This window comes from Epinephelus lanceolatus, chromosome 14 (assembly GCF_041903045.1).
Source record: "Epinephelus lanceolatus isolate andai-2023 chromosome 14, ASM4190304v1, whole genome shotgun sequence".
In the NCBI taxonomy this organism is placed as follows: domain Eukaryota; kingdom Metazoa; phylum Chordata; class Actinopteri; order Perciformes; family Serranidae; genus Epinephelus; species Epinephelus lanceolatus.
The window spans coordinates 30,781,128-30,800,898 of NC_135747.1; the positions used below are offsets into that span (position 1 = coordinate 30,781,128).

The 19,771-nt window shown below is 46.9% G+C and overlaps 1 protein-coding gene across 3 annotated transcripts in view; it reads left to right on the forward strand.

Moving 5' to 3' along the window:
- bcor (BCL6 corepressor) overlaps positions 1–19,771 on the forward strand; it is a 56,451-nt gene that overhangs the window by 3,245 nt on the left and 33,435 nt on the right. For 2 of the 3 annotated variants that reach the window (XM_033616959.2, XM_078174616.1), the window contains exon 1: positions 12,445–13,259. The exons of the other annotated variant lie outside the window; for it this stretch is intronic. The gene's annotated coding sequence lies outside the window, so the exon portion shown is untranslated. Of the gene's footprint in view, positions 1–12,444; positions 13,260–19,771 lie in introns of those variants that run through there. 3 annotated transcript variants of the gene reach the window in all.

Here is a 19,771-nt window from a genome sequence, read left to right on the forward strand (position 1 = left end):
TTTCATCGCTGTTGGTGCGAGCTGCTGCCTGTCAGCTGCCTCTCTGACAAGTTGAACTAATGAACCGACACTTGACCCTTTTTACCCTTGAGTTGTTGAACTTTTCTGCTGGGCGTCAGTGACACCAGAGTGCAACTTCAGTTTGAGGTTTACAGAGCCCCACCACTGTATCACACACACACACACACACATGCGCTGTGCCCCTACCCCTCTTTTGGCACTGTTGCTGGTTTTACTTGACTGTGCACTCCATCAAATAAATGAGCAGGAGAGACATTTCATAACAAAGCTGAGACTGGGCGTGTTTATTTCATTTTCACATTGATGCAATCCTTCATTCCCTCGTGCCTCTTCCCTAACTCCTGTGAAGCGTCCGTGTGTGTGTGCGCGTGCGTCCGGGCTGCTTAAATAATGGATATTAATTATTGGTCGGACCCTACTGCCCCCTGCCGTGTCTCCAAATCTGGTTAACTGGATTTTGATTAATGAAATGTGCGCGCTGTGTCCTCCAGAAAAACCAGACTTTTTCCTCCACGCACCTACACAGTCCTCCCGCAGACGCTTGAACGTCTCCAGCCCCGCACCCCCCTCTATATAAAGAGCCCTGAAAATAAGCGAATCTCCCTGTCACGCAAGAAGAATTATTATCCCCCCCCCTTCATATCGTCGCATGCGTCGTAATTGGATACAATTTAACACCCGCGGCCCACGGGCATGTCGGCAGGCGCACTGCCTACTATTAGCTCGCCTCGCCTCGCCACCCTATCATTTGTCAGATCTGTGTTTGTGTGCTCCTGGTGCCTGTGTGTGTGTGTGTGTGTGTGTGTGTGTGTGTGTGTGTGTTTGCGCACGTGCATGTGGCTCGAGAAACCGGAGCCATTGTTGGAGTCCGGCCATGACCTAGCTGTGACGCACAGAGAGAGGAAGAGACAGAGGCGACAGCAGCAGCAGCCCAGACGCTGAAAAACAAGCCGGAGCTCTGATCACCTCGGAGCGATAGCGAGGCCCCGATTGGTGTTTGTCGCTGCCTCCACCGGGAGCCTCGTCTGCTGTTTATTAGAGCCCCAGCAGTATTTACAGGCGGGATTGTGGTGGAGGGTATAACCCCTCCTAAACTCGGCTCACCCGCCGCTTACAGTAAATACAAGGCTGGGGAAGGTTAATGGGGGAGATTACAGCCTGCATGAATGATGTCTTAAAAGTATAAATAATTGACTGGAAGTTCTTGTGTAGCCTTTTACATCAAATGTTTTAATTAGCTAGTTTTGCTCTAGGCTGTTGGTATTGAGCTGGAGCTTTACAGGCCTGCAATAATGTGTCGAATTGCCTTTTCTGTTGTTTTTTTTTTTGCAGCACAGATAAAAGAGTGGCATTTGAGCTGATGCAAAATGTGAAATACTAACGTTAATCAAACCTTAATATTAAACATAGATTTAAGATGCAGCTCATGAGCAGCAGCCTCAAAAAGTCTGGTGTTATTCTATACTTTGTCTGTTGTCAACAAATCCCACATGAGACTAAAAACCAACAGTGTGTTCATCTTTCAGGATCTTCCAACTTCCCTTCTCTGGCTGTGGCACTCAGCCCATTTGCTCCTACTGAGGAAATTAATGTTTAAAAACAGGTCCCAAATATAATTTTAATTTTAAAAAGGCTCAGTCAAAAACCTGGGCATTGTAGTTTTTATCAAACGGTACTCAAACAAGAGTAAATAGTGCATCTATGGGGGACTATTTTAAGCTGTGGAGTAATACACATTTAGAGTATTTATGGCAGCAGGACGTCTAAAGGGGTTTGACTTAAAATAAACCACAGTGCCCATGTTTATCGGGATGCTAAATAATGTAACCCAGTACAACAATTTAGCACATTTATGTGTTTTTAATCTGTGACGTTTGGGTTAATTGAAAATAGAAAAAGCAGCCGTATTAATCAGACAGAAAGTGTGCACAGAAAAAAGGGAAAGCAGACCTACAGTCTTCCAGAGGACTACTGTTGTCCCAAAAATGTTTACCACTCAGTTTTGGTCATCATAGAAGCTCATCAAATTTTTGCCCCAGGCCCGCTCCAACAGGTAAATCCAGTCAGCGAGCATGTAAACACAAACACTACAGAATGCAATAACTGATGCATAATAAATCCAGTTATGTTTCAAGGTCCATTACTGGTGTACGAACAAAACACCACATTTTCAAATTATAAGGTAGTCTTGTTTAACAATAGCCGTAAATGAAAAGACAGGCTATGCAAAGACGCCATTTCTCAGGATTCCTCGCTCTCCTCTTGACACTGACCTTGAATCTTTTTTTTCCCTCAGAGTGGAGCTGAAGAAAGCTCCTCAATGGTGCGGGAGCAGCATTTTCAGTAATTGTGAATGCCACGCGCATGTGAAGACAAGATTTAAGTTTTCAAGGCTCAGTCGAACAGGTAGCATAATGTTGTGGTTTCCAAAGGCCTTTGTGAGGTGAGGATACCTATTTGGTTTCAAGGCTGTCTTATTTACCTGAAACTGACATGATATGCAGCAGATTAAATGGAAAAATAATAATTTGTATGCAGCCTATCTCAGATGCTTCAACTGTGAGTTTTGAATAAGTGGCAATGGTAGTCTGTATGTGGTGTGTCCTAGCATGGCAAAATTTAAAATAAGACCAATTTGTATAAAATATATAAAAATTTAAAAAAAAAAAAAAAAAAAAAAAAATTGACTACATAAATGTTTGGATCAAAATGTCACCCAGGCTTCTTTTCACCAACTATTGGTCCCTGTGCAGATTTTTGCCTTTTTATCATTTGATTTTATGGGGCGGCAGTAGCTCAGTCCATAGGGACTTGGACTGGGAACCACAGGGTCGCCCGCCACAAGTCCCTGCCTGGACCAAATATGGAGCGTGGACTGGTAGCTGGAGAGGTGCCAGTTCGCCTCCTGGGCACGAGGTACCCTTGACCAAGACACCCAACCCCCAACTGCTCAGGGCACCTGTCAATGGGCATCCCCAACGCTCTGACTTTCCTCCATTTAATCCATGTATAGGTTGTGTGTGGAACCGGTGGACTCTACTGTTGTCTGCGTCATGTTGATATAAAGATGCCCAGCACGTGGATACCTTCTGAGGCAATCTCAGTTTATTCCTGACAACAGGTGGCAAAAACAAAAATCTTCTGTCATACACAACCATACAAACTCCAGCCCCTACACAAATCAAGCGACGCAAGATTACGTTAGCATAAAATGAAGTTATCATAGCTTAACAGTGCAAACACATGGAAATTACCACAAGAGCAATGTCGCTTACCTCTCCCATGACGCACAACAGCAAAAGGGGAGAGGCAAGGCGGGAGACACCCCTTTATAGGTGGGGTACCCCCAAAGGTGAACGTAGGGGTACAGAAACTGGGTATCAAACGTTCCACATATTGTGTATGGAGGCCTAAATGTGTCAGGTAATAACAACTGAACCAAATTTTGTACTACTTAACATTACAAATGTACATTCGACTTGTCACACATATTACTGCAGTATAATTGACCCTGTTACATGTGTATTTTGGGCCTGTGTGTATATGGCAACAGAGTGAAAATGCTGAATTTCCCCTCGATTAATTAAGTATATCTTTCTATTTGGTAGATGCAGCCGTCACCCTACATTCAGGGGTGTAGCTTAGATTTTAGAAATGCTTAACACCTCTCTCGGGATGTTTGAACTCACCAACCAAACTGCAATTTTCTGAGTATTTAATAACGACACCAAAGCTCTGCATTCCATTTATTAATTTACCCATCCAATTAAATTTTCTGTATATTTTATCACCCTATATCACGGTCTAAATTAGGGCTGCAATCAACAGTTATTTTCATTTTTGCGCTTTGGGGTTGCATTTTTGATGTATGAAAGGCGCTATATAAATAAAGTTTGATTGATTGATTGATTGATTTTTAATTAACCTGAAGTTCTCAATTAGTTGTGCAGACTAAAATGGCAGAAAACTGCGAAGAATGCCATTCACACATACCTCAAACCTACGGTGACATACTGAAATATCATCCCAATATCATCTCAAACTCAAAGAAGTTTAGTTTGCTACGATACAAGACAAAGCAAAGCAGCAAAACTTCAAATTTGAGAGGCTGGAACCAGCAAATGTTTGTCTTTTTTTGCTTGAAATGGATGAAAATTGAATAATGTTCGGTTGTTGGACTAACTGATGGATCGTTTTAACTCAAAACTAAATTTCCGCCAACCTATAGACTCCACATTTTAAAATGTGGTCCTAAAAATATTATAAAACAACATGTTTGATTTGTATATGACTGTGGAATAACCTCCCCAAATTCCCTGGAATATTATTAAGGATTTGACCTTGGTGTCTGTGACCCTGCTTACATTTGTATTTCTAGAGAATGGTGTGTTTAATGTCCCCCTTCCTCTCCCCTGTGTCCTGTCTAATAATATCAACCAACTGTCCCAGACTCAAAGATTTTGCAGTTTACTATTATATAACACAAAGAAAAAGCAGCAAATCTACACATTTGAGAAGCTGGAACCAGCAAATGTTTGACATTTTTTTGCTTGAAATGGATGGAAAGTGATTAATGTTCTGTCGTTGGACGAATTGATGGATCATTTTAACTAAAGTGTGGAGAAAGCTACATCCCTGCTAACCTATATACTCTACATTTTAAAATGTGGTCTTAAAAATATGACAATAAGCCTTAAAAACAACATTTTTAATATGAATGTAACTGTGGAATAACCTCCCCAAATTCCCTGGAATATTATTAAGGATTTGACCTCGGTGTCTGTGACCCTGCCTGCATTTGTATTTCTTGAGAATGGTGTGTTTGATGTCCCCCTTCCTCTCCCCTGCGTCCTGTCTAACAGCAGCTCGGCTTGTGCTGCTGCTGCCGGAGCGGAGTGCAGGAGCGGAGCGGAGCTGCGAGCGCTGCGATCCGGCCCCGAAAGAGTTAAAGTAATCTCTCCCTCTCCTCTCCCTCGCTCCCTCTTTCTCTCTTTCTCTCTCTCAACACACACACAGGCTGCCACCGCCCCAGATAACAGAGGGGCGCCTCTCCCCAGCCAGCCAGCCTCCGCTAATCGCAGTGGCAGGAGGGGGGGAGTTGAGTGCCGGCGGCCTCTCACAGCGCTGGGCTTTTTATTGACGCTGCCTGCCTCTGTGTGTGTGTCATCCGAGTGTGTGTGCGTGCGTGCATGCTTGTGGGTGCGTGTCAGAGCGAGAGAGCTATAAAGAGGTGGGTGTGTGTCTCCCTCGCTCTGTGCGCAAGTGTGTGTGTGTCTGTGAATGTGTGTGTGTGCGCTCCCCGCCAGCAGCGGAAAGCAGGGAGAGGCGGGGAACTGGGAGGGTGGGTGGCGAGGTTATGAGCGGAACTCGACAGAGGCCGACAGACGAGAGAGAGGGAGGGGAGGAGGAGGGTGGAGGAAGGAGGGGGGAGGAGGAGGAGGGGGGATCTTTCTTGTGCTGCGCTGAGAGCCGCCACCGCTTCTCCTTCCTCTCAGATAAGGCTCGTTTGAAGGTTTTAATCTTTATTCTCTAAAAAAAAAAAGAAAAAGAGACGCGACTGTTTAATGATTTCGTCCGCGCGTTTTGAAGAGGAAGAGGAGGAGGGGGAGGTGGTGGAGGAGGCGCAGTTTATGATCCCCAAGGTCGGAATAAGAAGTGTGATTGATCGCGGTGGTTATTCTATGTCACGGGCCCACTGATTGATCGCATCGATGAATTTAGCAGCCCTATTGATTAGGGTTTAATCTATAGGCCCGTGTCTCTCACTGCTCCAATAATCTCCCTCCTTCTCCTCCTCCTCTCGCGAGCAGCAGTGTTTGGCTCGGAGCCACGCTCGCCCTGCCGCGCCAGGCTGTAATTATCCCCGGTGAGGCCGCGCTAACGCAGCGTGGCGCGCCTGTGGGGAACCGGTTAGCCCTACAACACCGGTGGGGGTGCATTGATGTGCGCGTGTGTGATTTTTTTTTTTTTTTTTCATATTTGTGTGGCACAGAGGGGAGAAATGGTGTTGATATTTCAATAGAATCTTTAGGGATGAATTGTACATTATAAAGTTGATTTAAAACAATTGAGAGGCGTCACTATAAAGTCACCATCGACCATCATAAATACACAACGAGCTCCCATAAACATTTTATTGTAACAGTGGGTGATTTCCAGCCTACACTGAACAATGCCTAATCAGCATCCTGAGTGTTTTTAAAAGTGTGTGTTCAAGTATAGATCTATTGATTGTGCACGTGTGCCTGTGCGTGCTAGTGAGGCGAGTTTGTGTGTGTGTGTTTGTGCCTGTGTGAGTTGCAGTAAGCGATCCATAACGATCTGCAGGTGGATTGTGCTGATTAGTACCGGCTGCTGTGGACTGAGCTGCGTGCAAAGAGCTTCCTGCAATCTGAGCCTGCAGACTGCGAGTGTGTGTGTGTGTGTGTGTGTGTGTGTGTGTGTGTGTGTGTGTGTGTGTGTGCGCGCAACCCCGTGCTCGCTTGTGTGTTGGCAGTCGGCCCTTTTAAAAATGTGTGTGTGTCTGTTTTGAGGACAGCATGTGTATATTTGGTTAATGTGTGCCGAAGGTGTGTATGTTTGTGTGTTTACGTGAACTTGCCATGAATACTGTGTGTGTGTGTGTGTGTGTGTGTGTGTGTGTGTGTGTGTGTTTGTCAGGCCACCGCTTCAGTGTCTGATTGCAACAGCAGATGGTTGGATCACTGTGACCTCCCAGAGTGTGGCTCCCTCTACACCGGCGTGCACGTGTGTGTTCACGCTGTTTTGGTTTATACAAGACACACACACCTATGAAAGACGTATAATGACATTTGGAGGACGGGATCACACATTTTAAGCACGTTTTTTGTCACAATTAGCCAACGCGAGTGTTTTCAAAGGCACACGGTGTTCTCTGGATGGCTTCTCAGACCGCAGAGTTCACACATGGCTGTAAAAGTACAGCCATAAAAAGGCCTGGGCTCGTTCTCCTGACCTGTTTTCGTGCGTCTTCCTCTCGGATTCTGCCTTTTCTTTTTTTCTGTGTTTTTGTGTTTGAGTGTCAGAAACGTGGTGTGCCCTGCGGTTCCTTGGAGCAATATTCATCCTAATCCAGTTTTCCTTGTGAGTGATGGAGAGAGCCAGTGAGTCAGAGCAGGAGGGAGAGGAAGACCCGCTGTCTTGTGCTGTTATTATGCCTGTCTTTCCAACACCCATCTGACCTTTCAACGTGATTATTAGTTGTGTGTGACGTCGGCGAGAGTCTGTTTTTAACTGCCCAAGAACAGAGTATTATGGGAGTTTTCAGCCTTTCTAAGTCACCCTCCTGACTGACTGCTTTTTTTTACTTATATTGAATTGTGGCTCACAACAGAGCAGCTTCACAGACTGTCTGGAGACCAGAATCAGATTTGGACCGGGGTGCATCTGAAAGTCTCCCTGCTGACAGTTCTGAAAGGAGCACATAAAATCTCTTCATGGCCCACTGTCTCCACTAACAATACCAACAGTCGGTTGTGGAGTTGAGCAGGGTTGCCAGGTTGGATCCTACCTGCAAAAATCTGGGCAGGGGAAGTGAATGGGACATATGGTGCTGTGTGGCTAAATGTTTAGAGCATGACACTTCGCACTGCCAACGCTAAAGATGGCGGCTTCCTTCCTGGGGAAATACATGTTGGCATATTTAACATAGACAAAAGGATGTGTTAGCAGAACCAAACGCGGGGTTGCTCTCGCTGCGGAGAGTGCAGGTATGCCGGTCGGATGAGTGCAGCTCTTGGCGTGCCAGCTGCCATGTGACTGCATAACAAAATGAAAATTGGTTGCCCTCTCTGTGCTCGTGCCCATTGTTTACTTCTCATCCTGTGGTCAGCTTCTAAAGACGACACACTTTGGAGTCTGGGCTTGCTGAGTCTGAGTTTGTTGGATGAAAATGCCTCCAAATCTTTAGAGCTACTTTTGATGCTGTTCTAAAATTTTACCACTCTTTTATTAAGATACTGTCACCTCTTAGAGATTCATACATATCCATTATGCATGGAGAGGAAACAAACAGCACAATAAGTGAATATGAAATTATATGTGGCAGCAGACTGTCTTTCTGTTGCAGGCAAGTTCAGTTTTGTTTCACTGAGTGTATTTCTCATGGGGTGGGGCCGCTCATGTTAGAAATATTCATGCACATCCAAAGCACCGTCACCACCCTGAAACCTGAATAGAAAGTCTGTCTAACGGGATACGTCACACTGTCCTTACTGTCAGCCTGATACTTAAATGTCCACTTTAGCCAACTACATTTGAATCCTCACTAAGCTAAGCTGGCCTTTCTTTTTAAAAAACTCAGCTTTTTGAAAATGTCTCCAGAGTGGATAAACCTGACACTTCTGGCGTGTTTTCTTGTGACTGGAGGATACAGAGGTTTTGGACAATGATGACCCGAGGCTGGTCCAGGGCTGTGTGGCAGTGAAATATAAAAAAACAATGTTCTGTTGTCTCTTTAGACAATCACTAATTTGAAATGTCAAACCAGCCAATAACACAGCACAGCTGTTGTTACCAAGCTGCATTCATAATTTCTTTGTCAGAGGGCCAGGTGGTAATAAAACACTGATTTGATTGACATGTTGGTGCAGCAGCACAGGAGTTACCACCATCACGTTGCCATAGTGCCTTGCCAGATGAAGTTGCTCCAGACTAGTTTGGCAAAAGTTGAGCCAGATTTTTTTTTTTTTTTTTTTTGCCAGATGACTCTGCTTTTTTGTTTTGTTTTGTTTTTCTTCCCAGGCCCTTTGTGTTGGCAGATAGACTGGCCTTACCCAAATGAACAAGGATTTTTTATTTTCAGACAGATCTGTCTGTCTGGACATGGCATTACTGTAACGAGCAGCATCTATAAGATGCAAACAACTCACAACTTTTATGCTCCTCCAGCTGTCTGAAAATAGAAGAGTCTGTAAATTAGACAACCCTTGGGCATATTTAGAGACAAGGGCCCCTGGTACAGAGAAGCAAAAGGCCCCAACACCTCTCGTAAATATGAGTAAGACACAGACCTTGTGGTGGTTTTGCTCCTCTTTGTGGTAATGTTGTCTCTTTGCAATTCATTTGCATACGTTTGTGGTCATTTTGACTCGGTATGTGTTTATTTGTCTTTGGTTCATCATGCAGGTGAAGGCCAGGGGGGCCCCCTGACACTTTCAGTCCCTGAGCAACAGATTCTCACTCAGACCTTGTCACATATTGACGTTTTCATCATGGACTTTCCACGTCTACATATGACGTGCAAGGTACCCTGGGTGCGTTGGTTTTTGACGTTCTGTGACAACGTGTCAAGTTCTGCCTGTTACATGCATTGTCTTCTTTCAAGATACACTTCTGTTTCCACAGGAAATAAACACGCTATGTCGGTACAACACTGCAAAATTATATTTTTTTCCTTCAACAACACATACAACAACATAACACAACATATTATTGGGTTTAAGAAAAAAGAACAGGGTTTGGCTTTATAATCTTATGGGACGTGAACACCGTTCTCTAGGGTGAAAGTTGGTGTCTGTGGGACCCATCCACCACCCCTCCCACTCACCCCACTAGGACTTTTTCCCACCTTAACTTTCATCCTTGTCCCGCCGCGTTTCCCCCTGATGCTGCCGTTGAACTATAACAGCAACCAGCCGCGTATCATGCTGGCGTTAAAGGACATCTTTTTTCGTTGGTTTCTGACACCACAAGTCACTGCCCAAGCGCTGGATTTTGACAACTTCCGAGTGAGACCAGGCTTCCCTGGGCCTATGCCCGATAGGCCTGTTCAGTAGTCCATCCTTGAGATAACACAATTGAGGCTATGTTACATTTGTATGTTACTATGTTGCAGATACGTTGACATTTGATGTTTCACCAATGCTGTTGTGAACTTCGTTAGGTTTGGGCACAAAACCAACTTGGTCATGGTAAGGAAAAGATCATATTTTGTCTTTATATACCTGGTTTTGGGGGCACGATCCCAGCATAAAAGGTAGAGATAAAAAACAACCACTTTTTGTGGCACTGTCCCCGCTGAAAAAATAGCAATGGGTTGCTAAAAAATGCCCACATTTGGGGGCTGAAAACAGCAATGACTCGCTAAACACAACTGGTTTTGTTGTTTGTTGGTCTCGAACAGTGGTCAGCACCTTGGCAGGGATCTGGCCTTTAATTTCACTGTAGAAACATTGATATGATACGTATGAAACATGCAAATGTAACATACTGGTAGTGGTGATTTACAGAAATGTACAATGTCAACTTTTTCATCTGAGGACTGGGCTGTCACTACATAGTGAGTTTGGCTCTATTAAAACACAATATATGCAACCCAGTCTCACTCTGAAGTCGTCGAAATCCAATGCTTGGGCAGTAACTTGTGGCATCAGACACTGACGTAAAAAGCTGTCCTTTAATGTCGTCACCGTTGTAGTTAAGGCGCAAAAGTCCAAGCAGGGTAAAGGTAAAGGTAAAGTTCCACTGATTGTCACACACCTGAATGTGTGAAATTTGTTCTCCGCATTTGACCCATCCCCTGAGGGAGCGGTGAGCAGCAGCGGTGCCGCGCTCGGGAATCATGTGGTGATCTAACCCCCCAATTCCAATGGATGGTGGTGGATGGGCCCAACAAACACAGACTTTCACCCGGGAGAACAATGTTTGTGTCCCGTATGATTGCCAAAGCCTGTTCTTTTTTCCTAACCCTTAGGACATGCATTAGTTGTTGGAGGCAAAACAACATTCATTCACGTTGTCGTACTGACGTAGTGTGTATATTTTGAAAGAGACTGTATGTAAACGGTAAATTTCCTGAGAAAACAGAAGTGTGTCTTGAAAGAAGACAATGCATGTAACAGGCAGAACTTGACATGGCATCCCAGATCTTCAAGAACCAAACCACTCAGGGTACCTTTCATGTCATGTCTGGACGTGGAAAGTCCATGACCAAGCGTCGATATGTGATGAGGTAGGCGTGAGAATGTGTTGGTATATGTGATCATAAAGAACAGGAGGTAGAACTGAAGAGAGCTGAGACTCAGAGTAACCAGGTCACTGCACAGCTTTGTAGTTTTTAAAACCACAGAAAAGGACAAACCAATTTCCTGTTGATTAGGTGTTTTAGTGTGGATAAAATCTACCTGAACGCTGGTGTGGATTTGTGTCCTTGTAACAGATTCAGCCAAGGTTAGTGTTGACAAAATCTCAGTTGCCTGGTGGTTTAGTGGCTGTGGTCATAGTGGGCAGCTCCCAGTTATAAGAGGTAGATGCATGGTGCTGATAAGACCCTGGCTTGTGACTGTAAATCAGACGCACGCTGCAGTTGTGTCCAGATAGAGAAGGTGGAGTTTTTCTCCTACCCTGCTTCCCTTTCCTCTCATCTCCCAGACCCTCCTCTTCTTCTCTCTCCGCTCACTTCTTTTGAGCCTCTCTCCAAACTTTCGGATAATATGCCCTTCAAGATGAGCTTTGCTTTTTAATGCGCCCATATGCGAGCACTTTGTGAGCTTTGTGTTTGTTTGTGTATGACCGTCTGGTTTAACTCCTACTTTCAACAGCTGTGGCGAACGCAGCCAGACCTTCCATTTCCAAGTCCCCCTCTCTTTTCCTACTCCTACTCTGCTTCTGTCTGTCTGTGTGTCTCTGTGTCTGTCGGCTGGCTTTTCTCTTTCTCTCTCTCTCTCTCTCTCTCCCTACTCGCACACACACACACACACACACACACACACATGTGGGCGCATGATGCACACACACCTCAGGCTTGATATTCATAGCCTCCCTCCTCCTCCTCCTTCACTTGACATGGGAGCCTTAACAGATGTGCCCCAGCCTTGAGCTGCCTCTCCCTCGCTATTGCCTCGTGCTTCGCAGATTTACCTTATCTGTTGGTTTGGAGAGCAACAAAAGTGACGTTTAATTTAAAAGTCTGTATTTTTTAGACGCAATATGAACAATACAAGAAATCTGGATTAAATTAGGGAGCTATGGTGCAAGAACAACACCAGTATTGTACCAGTGTTGATATAATGAACACCCAGTTGGTTACAGTGTACATCCTGGCTGTCCTCCATCTCCTATACTCAGTTTATACCAAACTATTTCTTATTTGGGAATATATGTGAGCATCTATTGTATCTGCACACTTTCCTTTATTCAAATATCTTATTTTGAAAAACGTTTTAAACATTTGCTTTATGATTATTACGTGTCCTATTTTCTATATTCTTTATAACATTATTATGTCTGGTGTGTTTTCTGCCTTATTTCTGCTGTTTAAACCTCGCCTATTCCTGTTTTGGAGTTTCAGCGGAGCTTGTGTGTGTGTGTGTGTTTTTCTGTGTGTGTCTCTGTGTGTGCGTGCGCGCGCGCGCAGCCAGTGCCGTGCGCTGGAGGCTTATGGTAATTGCGGTCTCCCGACTGGCCTTCTGGGTAGAGTCTGCGCGAGTGGGAGTGGAGCGAGTCGCTCGGTCTCAGCAGCGTTCATCCATTCTGTGCGGCACTCCCCGTACAGCTCCGTGCGTCCTCCGGTGCGAACCGGGGTGTTCTCTACGCTCCACGAACAAAACGCGGGACGGAAAGCTACACGGAATAACCTTCAGCAAACCTTCCGCGACACGGATTCCGGCGTTGGAGAGGACATGGAGTGACGGAGAGCGGGAGAAAGGGGCTTTTTCCGAGGACGGCGTGCTCCGCTGAAACCCAACATGGCGCTGCTGCGAGGTACGGCCGAGCTGAATTAATTTCTCCGCGAGTCACTCCGACCTCGCCACCTGTATCCTGTGGGGGCCCGGGCCGCACGGCACGTCGGCTCTCCCACTTAAAGGACCTTAACGGATTTTTCTTTTGTGGATTTCTCTACATCCTGCCGTTTTGTTTTTCCTCCGCGCAGGATCTTTTTTTTGTTGCTTTATGGCAACCCAAGTGACATTTGCAGCAGCAAAAAGTCCGCTTCAAATATAGGTTAATGGATGAGAGTTGCTTATAGACAATAGAATAAGGACCCAGAGCTTTATATGTGAGTCTTGTTTTGTTTCGTGACAAGTGGATAACCTGTTAGACACTTTTGGTTGCTTTTTTCTCCTCTGGCTGGGATTGTGTGTCTCCAGCAGACAGGACCGTAACCCGGGCTCGTCTACGTACGCACGGATCGCTGTCCTTGTTAACTTGGGAAAAACAGGGAAAAGGCGTGAGTTGGGGCGCACGGACGACGGCTGGAAGTAGCACCAATTAACCAGGTGAGACAATCAATGACAAATCGAAATGTATTTTCTTTCTCAAGATGTGAAATCCCCTGCGTGAGGACACAAAACGCACAGAGCTCTGCTTCTTTTAAAATAGTGCCACAACAGCCAAATTGGGTTAAAACGATCATGTGTGTTTTATATAATGTGTTTAAAATCAAAAACAGTCTCCCTGTGCGGCTGGATGTGAAGGCGATAGCCCGGTGTTGTTGTGCGCAGACTGGGAGAGGATCGGCCACTTCTAAGAATAGCGCATAGGGTGGTCTTTGTGCGTTTCGGCGGGGCAGTGACATGTGGTTGATAAATAACACGCGCACACACACATAATGATCCGACCGTGAGCTTGGCCTTTTTTTTTTAACAACTGTCCTGTCAACCGGAGCGAGGTGAGAAGGACGTCCCGGAGATTAGCGGACTTGAAAGTGGCGCCGTCCTCGATGGTGAATATTCAGGCTTTTCGCACTCTGTTTAGTGACGAAGTGTGTGAGAGCCTGTGGGGCGACGGTGGGAGTGTGTATGTGCGCGTGTGCGTGCGCGCACACGGAGCTTCTGCGCTAAACAAGGTTACGGAATCCAGCCTCGCCCTGCCAACGGGAAGCGAGCGGTGCTGCTCCGTTTATACACGGTTCAGTTCAGTTGGAGGGCATCCCCGCGGTGTGTGTGTGTGTGTGTGTGTTGGTGTGGCAGCTGATTGTGTGTTCGTGGGGGAGGTGTGTGTGTGAGAGAGAGAGGTGGGGGGGCTTTGTTTGGACAGAGTGGACGTTGATCAGCCGTCTCATCAGTCCCAGAGGCAGTGTTAGGGGAAAGGTGTGTGGGGGAAGAGACGGGACTGCACCGCTCACCTTCCTGTCGACTTGATGGAAACCGCTCTGGCATCCTGCCACCGCGCACACACTTCATGTCTTGCAGGTGTTCTCCGATATGACTTTGCGCTGCAGTAGCTATGTTGTCTTCCACTCGCACGCAGTCTCGCTGCGAGACTAGTCTTTGCATTGCGGGGGGAATATCCTTGGCGCACGGAGCAGTCATGTAGCGCCATTTAGGACCCCCTCCCCCTGCAGCCACGATACGCGCAGCGCTCTCACATGGGAGAAAGTGGCACCCCAGACTCTTATTATTAGTTTTAAAAGTGCCACTTATTACAGTCACTATAATTTCCTGATTGCTTGGAAAGCTTGGTGAGATTTTCACGAATTTTAAACCACTCTATCCAAATCCGCCACTCTGCCATTATCAACTTTAAAGCATTTATTTTCACTTCTTGCCTCCTGCACCAGTTTGTGGGCGGCAGCGATCAGTATGAACCACTTCTTATAGTTGCTGTTTAATTGAAATAAGTGCTGCAAGGCGTGTTGGACGCGATCCAAAAATGAATCGTCTCCTTCTTCTGTAAAGCTCCTGCGGGCTGCGTATAGCCTGCATTTTTCACGACCAGCAAAGTAGCATTTAAGAGGAGACATTTGTCTTGAAATGACTTTTGTCGGTGCCCACACTCTCCCATCGCAGGAGAACCAACCGCTCATATCGCGGGAGTTTTTCCTCCCCGTGCCGCCGCGCCTGCTGCCTGTCCTGGAGCCACACAGGCACTAATTAGGGGACGCTCTCTTAGGACGATCGATGTGCCTCATATTGGCTGGCTCCAGCTCATTGACGAGCTTAGTGAGGGAAGCAGCTACTAAAAGACCACTTCAGCCGCCCGGCAGCCAATGCGCGCAGGATATACAGTAGAGAATCTCTCCTATAGCGCAGAGGCGGCTGACGCTGGAGCAGGTTGGGGGAGCAGGACCTCGTGTTGGGACCTTTCGAGGGAACAGAGCAAAGGGGGGGGGATTAACCGGTGGGGGGTGGAGGCTACTTCAGGGGGATTTGATGCAGAATAAAAGCTTAATTGTATTTAAATGTAACCTCGGTCCCCATAGTGAGGCAAATGGCCCTTGTCATACATTACTTAAATTTAAATGTCGATCTTGTAGTTTTTTAAGGGATAAAAATCAACCTAAAGGGAGATCTGAATATAGATGTGCGTAATTTGAGGATTAGGAACAGTGATCCATAAGACCATGTGGCTAATTATTTACCAAATGGTCCCAGTAACATGCTGTTGTGCTGCGATAAGGCTCCACTTGCTCATTTGAATTTATTGTTGTGGTGGAAATGATGACATATAGGGACTTTTGCTGAATCCTCTGATAGGTTTAGTGAGACTTTTAGGTTTGGATGGGTGTTGTTGTGCCACAGTTGTAGGTTGTCATAATTGGTCTTGTGATTTGCTCATAATTACCATACTGTCTTCACTCTCTTTGTCAGCAACCCACAAACTCCATATCAAACGCAACCCTGGTCGTGACACTGCTCTCTAAACTGCTCAGTCTGATCTTTTGGTACCAGAGCCTGTTCCCCAAGCCGTGCGTGTTGTGGAAGCGCAAAACAAATACTTCACATTTTGTGTGGGCCGAGTAGTTTATTTATAGTGTACCCCGTCGGACTGTTTTGCGCATCATTTTTCCACTGTGCACTGTGAAGTCAGTGCGGGGCTGATCTGTTTTCCAGGTGTTGAAACACAGATGGGGAGGGCTGCTTACCATAGATTGACACACTGATGTGTTTTTTTTCCCTCTCTCTTTTCACGCGAGAGGACTTCACACTTCTTCCAAAAACAGGGTTTTATTGCACGGGGCCCATTAGCTGTGTAAGTAGGGGGTCAAGGGTTGCCACACGAACAAAATAAGGCTTTAATTTAAATAACTTCTCATTAGAATTATGCAGACATTGCTTTGTGAATCAAATGTTTTACTTTCACCATCTGTCAGCCACACAATCAAATAGGTGTTCTGAACATTAAAAACACTAGAGAAACCTTATTTTAATGGATTCTTTGTTGGAGCACCTGAAGGTATCACCAGCCTCGTGCCTGCTGGGGCATATTGTCATGCTGAGTGATGTGTGACAGTGGATGTGTCAGCGTGGTGCTCCGAGGGGGGGATCTGCTGCTGCGTACAGGGACAGCCTCGCCACCTCCATTTTAAACCCATTAACCTGCTGTTTGTCCGCTTCTCTTATCCGGAATCAATAAAGGACCACGCGGGGAATATTGCGCACAGATTGAGAGCACGTCGATAAAATCACGGGGACCACTTTTGCATATCAAACCTTTTTCTAATGTGTTGGACGGCAGGCAGGAAGATGCGTAAAAAGGCGCGTCAGAAAATGCCCGTGTTGTGTTTAATATCCAGCCGGAGACACGAGGTCTGTCTTATTGTTGTCGCGCTTGTGTTTTTTTTTTCTCTCCTCTCTCTCTCTCTCTCTCACAAACTCGCTCCTGGATATAAAACAACAGTCTCGTCGCTGCCGGCGCTGCGCTCGCTGCTGAGGCGAGGTGCGTGTGAACAAAAGCGGAGGCACGGCAGAGAGCCGAGGAGAGATCGGTTTTCCAGGCGCTGCGCAGCTCCCGGAGGAGACGTCACGGTTTGATTGAAGCTATGCTCCGTGCTGGCCTCCCGGGACCTCGCGATGAAACGGGAGAGCCGCCCCCCCCCTCCTCCTACCTCCCTCCCTCCCTTCCTCTCCTCCTCCTCCTCTCTCTCAGCGCTCCACAAAGCTTTTTGTTTCGACGAGGTCTGGAGCGCACGGATCACCTCCCCGCAGAGATGTGTCGGCCCCCAGTACTGTTTCACCGGCACAGAGGCGGTCATTACGGCCCCACAGAACCACATCGCACATTATTATCTACTCCAACAACTGTCTTGTATAATAACACTGCTATTTCTGCAGCCGGATGTTAGTTTAAGAAGTCCAGTTTTTAGATTTTAGCCCCCAATAACCTAAATCTATCTCTCCCGCATGTCTCCAAACGCAACACTGCTACTTGACTGATTTCCCTGATAAATGCGAGATGCATCCACTTGATGTGATCTGTATACACGCAGCGAAATCCAAATCCCACTCTGATTGTATTTAGTTTACTGACCTCGCTCTGGCCTATCGGAAGATTGATTTAGCAGTGGAGTAATGATGACACGCCTCACCTCCCTCCTCTGAGTCTCTGCAGGCTCAGTCTTGATCGGGCCTCCTCGTTTGTTTTTAGATGTCGGTGCCTCGGGCATCTATCTCTCTGACGAAATCCCACAGACGCTTGGCAGCGCAGCGGGGTGATGGCGATAGGAGTTTATTGCAGCAACCGTCTTCAAAGCGGGAATGTGTTATCTGCCTGTCTGCGTGGCACAGCAGTGAGTTCATGTTGGTTATAAAGCGCTTTGACCCCGAGTTGATGATCATCACATGGCTTCCCTAGCACCGAGTAAACACCTAACGTTCATTTTAGTAAAGTATTAATTTGTATTTTTAACCTATGAGATCTAGGCCCCGTTTCCTCAACGTGTGTGTGTGTGTGTGTGTGTGTGACCTTTAAATCTAGGCCGTGTCAGAGGTGTGTGAGCTCGGTTTACCTCACACTGACTCAGCACCTGTTTAAACTGACATTCATTTAGCCCAATTTACACACCAGCAATAATTAAGCTTCCTCTTTAAACAGACTATTCATCCTGTGTAGGAGGGGGGTCACATATAGGAGGGGGGATCAGTCCTTTACGCGTCATGTGCTTTCATTAGCAACATCCAACACATGAAAGCAGCGCCAGCATTTCAAAGGAAAGTCAAGAAACCTCCGGTAAACGCGGGCCGGCTCATGCATGCGCATCCCTATTACAATCGGGTCCTTTGGTGGCATAAAGGGGCCATTTAGTCCCCATTTGGCCCGGGATGAATAGAGCCAGTTCAGCAGCCGCCGCCCGGGCCCTAGTGACAGCACGGGGGGCCTCACAATGTCGCCGTTGTTGCCGGCCGTGCTGCCGAGGGGAGGATTGAACCGTGCACCGACTTGCATGCGGCTGTGCAGCGGCCCGGGAGGACGCAGGGGCCTCTTGTTTACAGCTCGGTCGCTAATAATGTGACAGCTGAAGAGACGCCGCTGGCTGCCTCCAGCTCTGCGCTCCAACCAGCAGCAGCGCGCGCTCCGTGTCTCGCTACAGCATTTATCTCCTCTTGTCTCTGTTCAGTGTGCGCACTTGTGTTATATCAGGAACCTGCAGAGCGGTTCTTTCCACATATGGACTCCGGCTCTGCATCCAGATGATCAATTGGACCATTTGGCACACGTCAGCCTGATAATCAATAACAATTAAAATTGGGCACGCGTTCTCTCTCGCACTCTTTATGATGCTGGGTGTTGATGCTGGTGAGAGCGAGGCCCCGAGGCTGTGTACTTAGTAGTCAGGCTGTAGTTTGGGTCCGCGCGCTCCTCTCTGTGTGTTTTCTCAGATTTGTTCCCGCTGATTTCTATTTTGTTCACCGGCAGTGTGCGCAGAATGCCTTTCGTTTTGGGTGTGCGCACACACACATGAAACAGCGTCGCGGTGGTGTGAGTGTGTGTGTGCTTTGAGTGATTGTGTGTGTGCGCGCGCCCGCATTTAATCCCTGTTTATGCCCACCCCACCCCCGTCGCTGCGGAGATTATCCTGCGTCACACTGCATTTTTTCAGAGCTGAACGGAGCTCTGCGCTCCAGAGAGCCTGGCAAAGCTCCAGGGACAAAGAGCGAGAGGGTGCCTCCACTCCCGTTACACAGCAAGACCCACAGCCCCGGTTTCCCGTGATGTAGGTTACTATAGAACAAGCCATAAACACAGGATGAGTCTTGGTGCTTTAAATGTGCGTGTCTACTCGTGTGTCAACTTGTGAAGAGAGAGGGAGCTGCTATAGTGGATACAACCACCTTCCCAACTCCATCGTCCCTCTGTCTCTTCCTCTCTCATACACACATATTACCGGTCCGCACGCAGCCACTGCGCTGCGCGGGGAATAGAGAGGCCTCAGCTCTGGAGCTCTGGAGGAAATGATGAGCGGTGCCGGTGCGTAGGCTCCACTGAGGGTCACGGAGAGTTCAAGTAATTGTCGTCAGAAACAGGAAACTACGGCAAAAGAGGGACTTTGTTTTCCTCTCTCCCTTCTCTCTCTCCTCATCGGCCTGTCCTTGTGTCCTTGTTTTCTCTCTGTCCCCTTTAAAAAGGCGCACAATATACAGAGCTATATGAGGTTCCGCTAAAAACACCCGGTGGTTTTCTGTTTAATGGTGCGAGTCGGGGCTCCGCTCCAGCGGTCTGGTTTATAAACGCAGCTCCGACCGCTGCGCTCCCCCCTTCCCTTTCTCCCCCCCGCCTGCTGCTGCCGCCGACCAGTGTGATGGATTGGACGGCCGTCGGGAGTTGTTTGTTGCGCAAACTATTCTTAGCAGCGGGGATGAGCGTCAACACGCGCACACACCGCCTTTCCCTCCTTTCCTATATATCTCCCCTCTCTCCTTCCGCGTCCTTCCACTTATAATGTGCCATTTGTGGCAGGATTTCTTCCCGGAATATTCTAAGCATCCGGTTTATAGGCGACTAATGTCAGATAACCAAACTGTTTTTATGTTCAGACCTCACTGAAATCATAAATACTTAATTTTCTTGT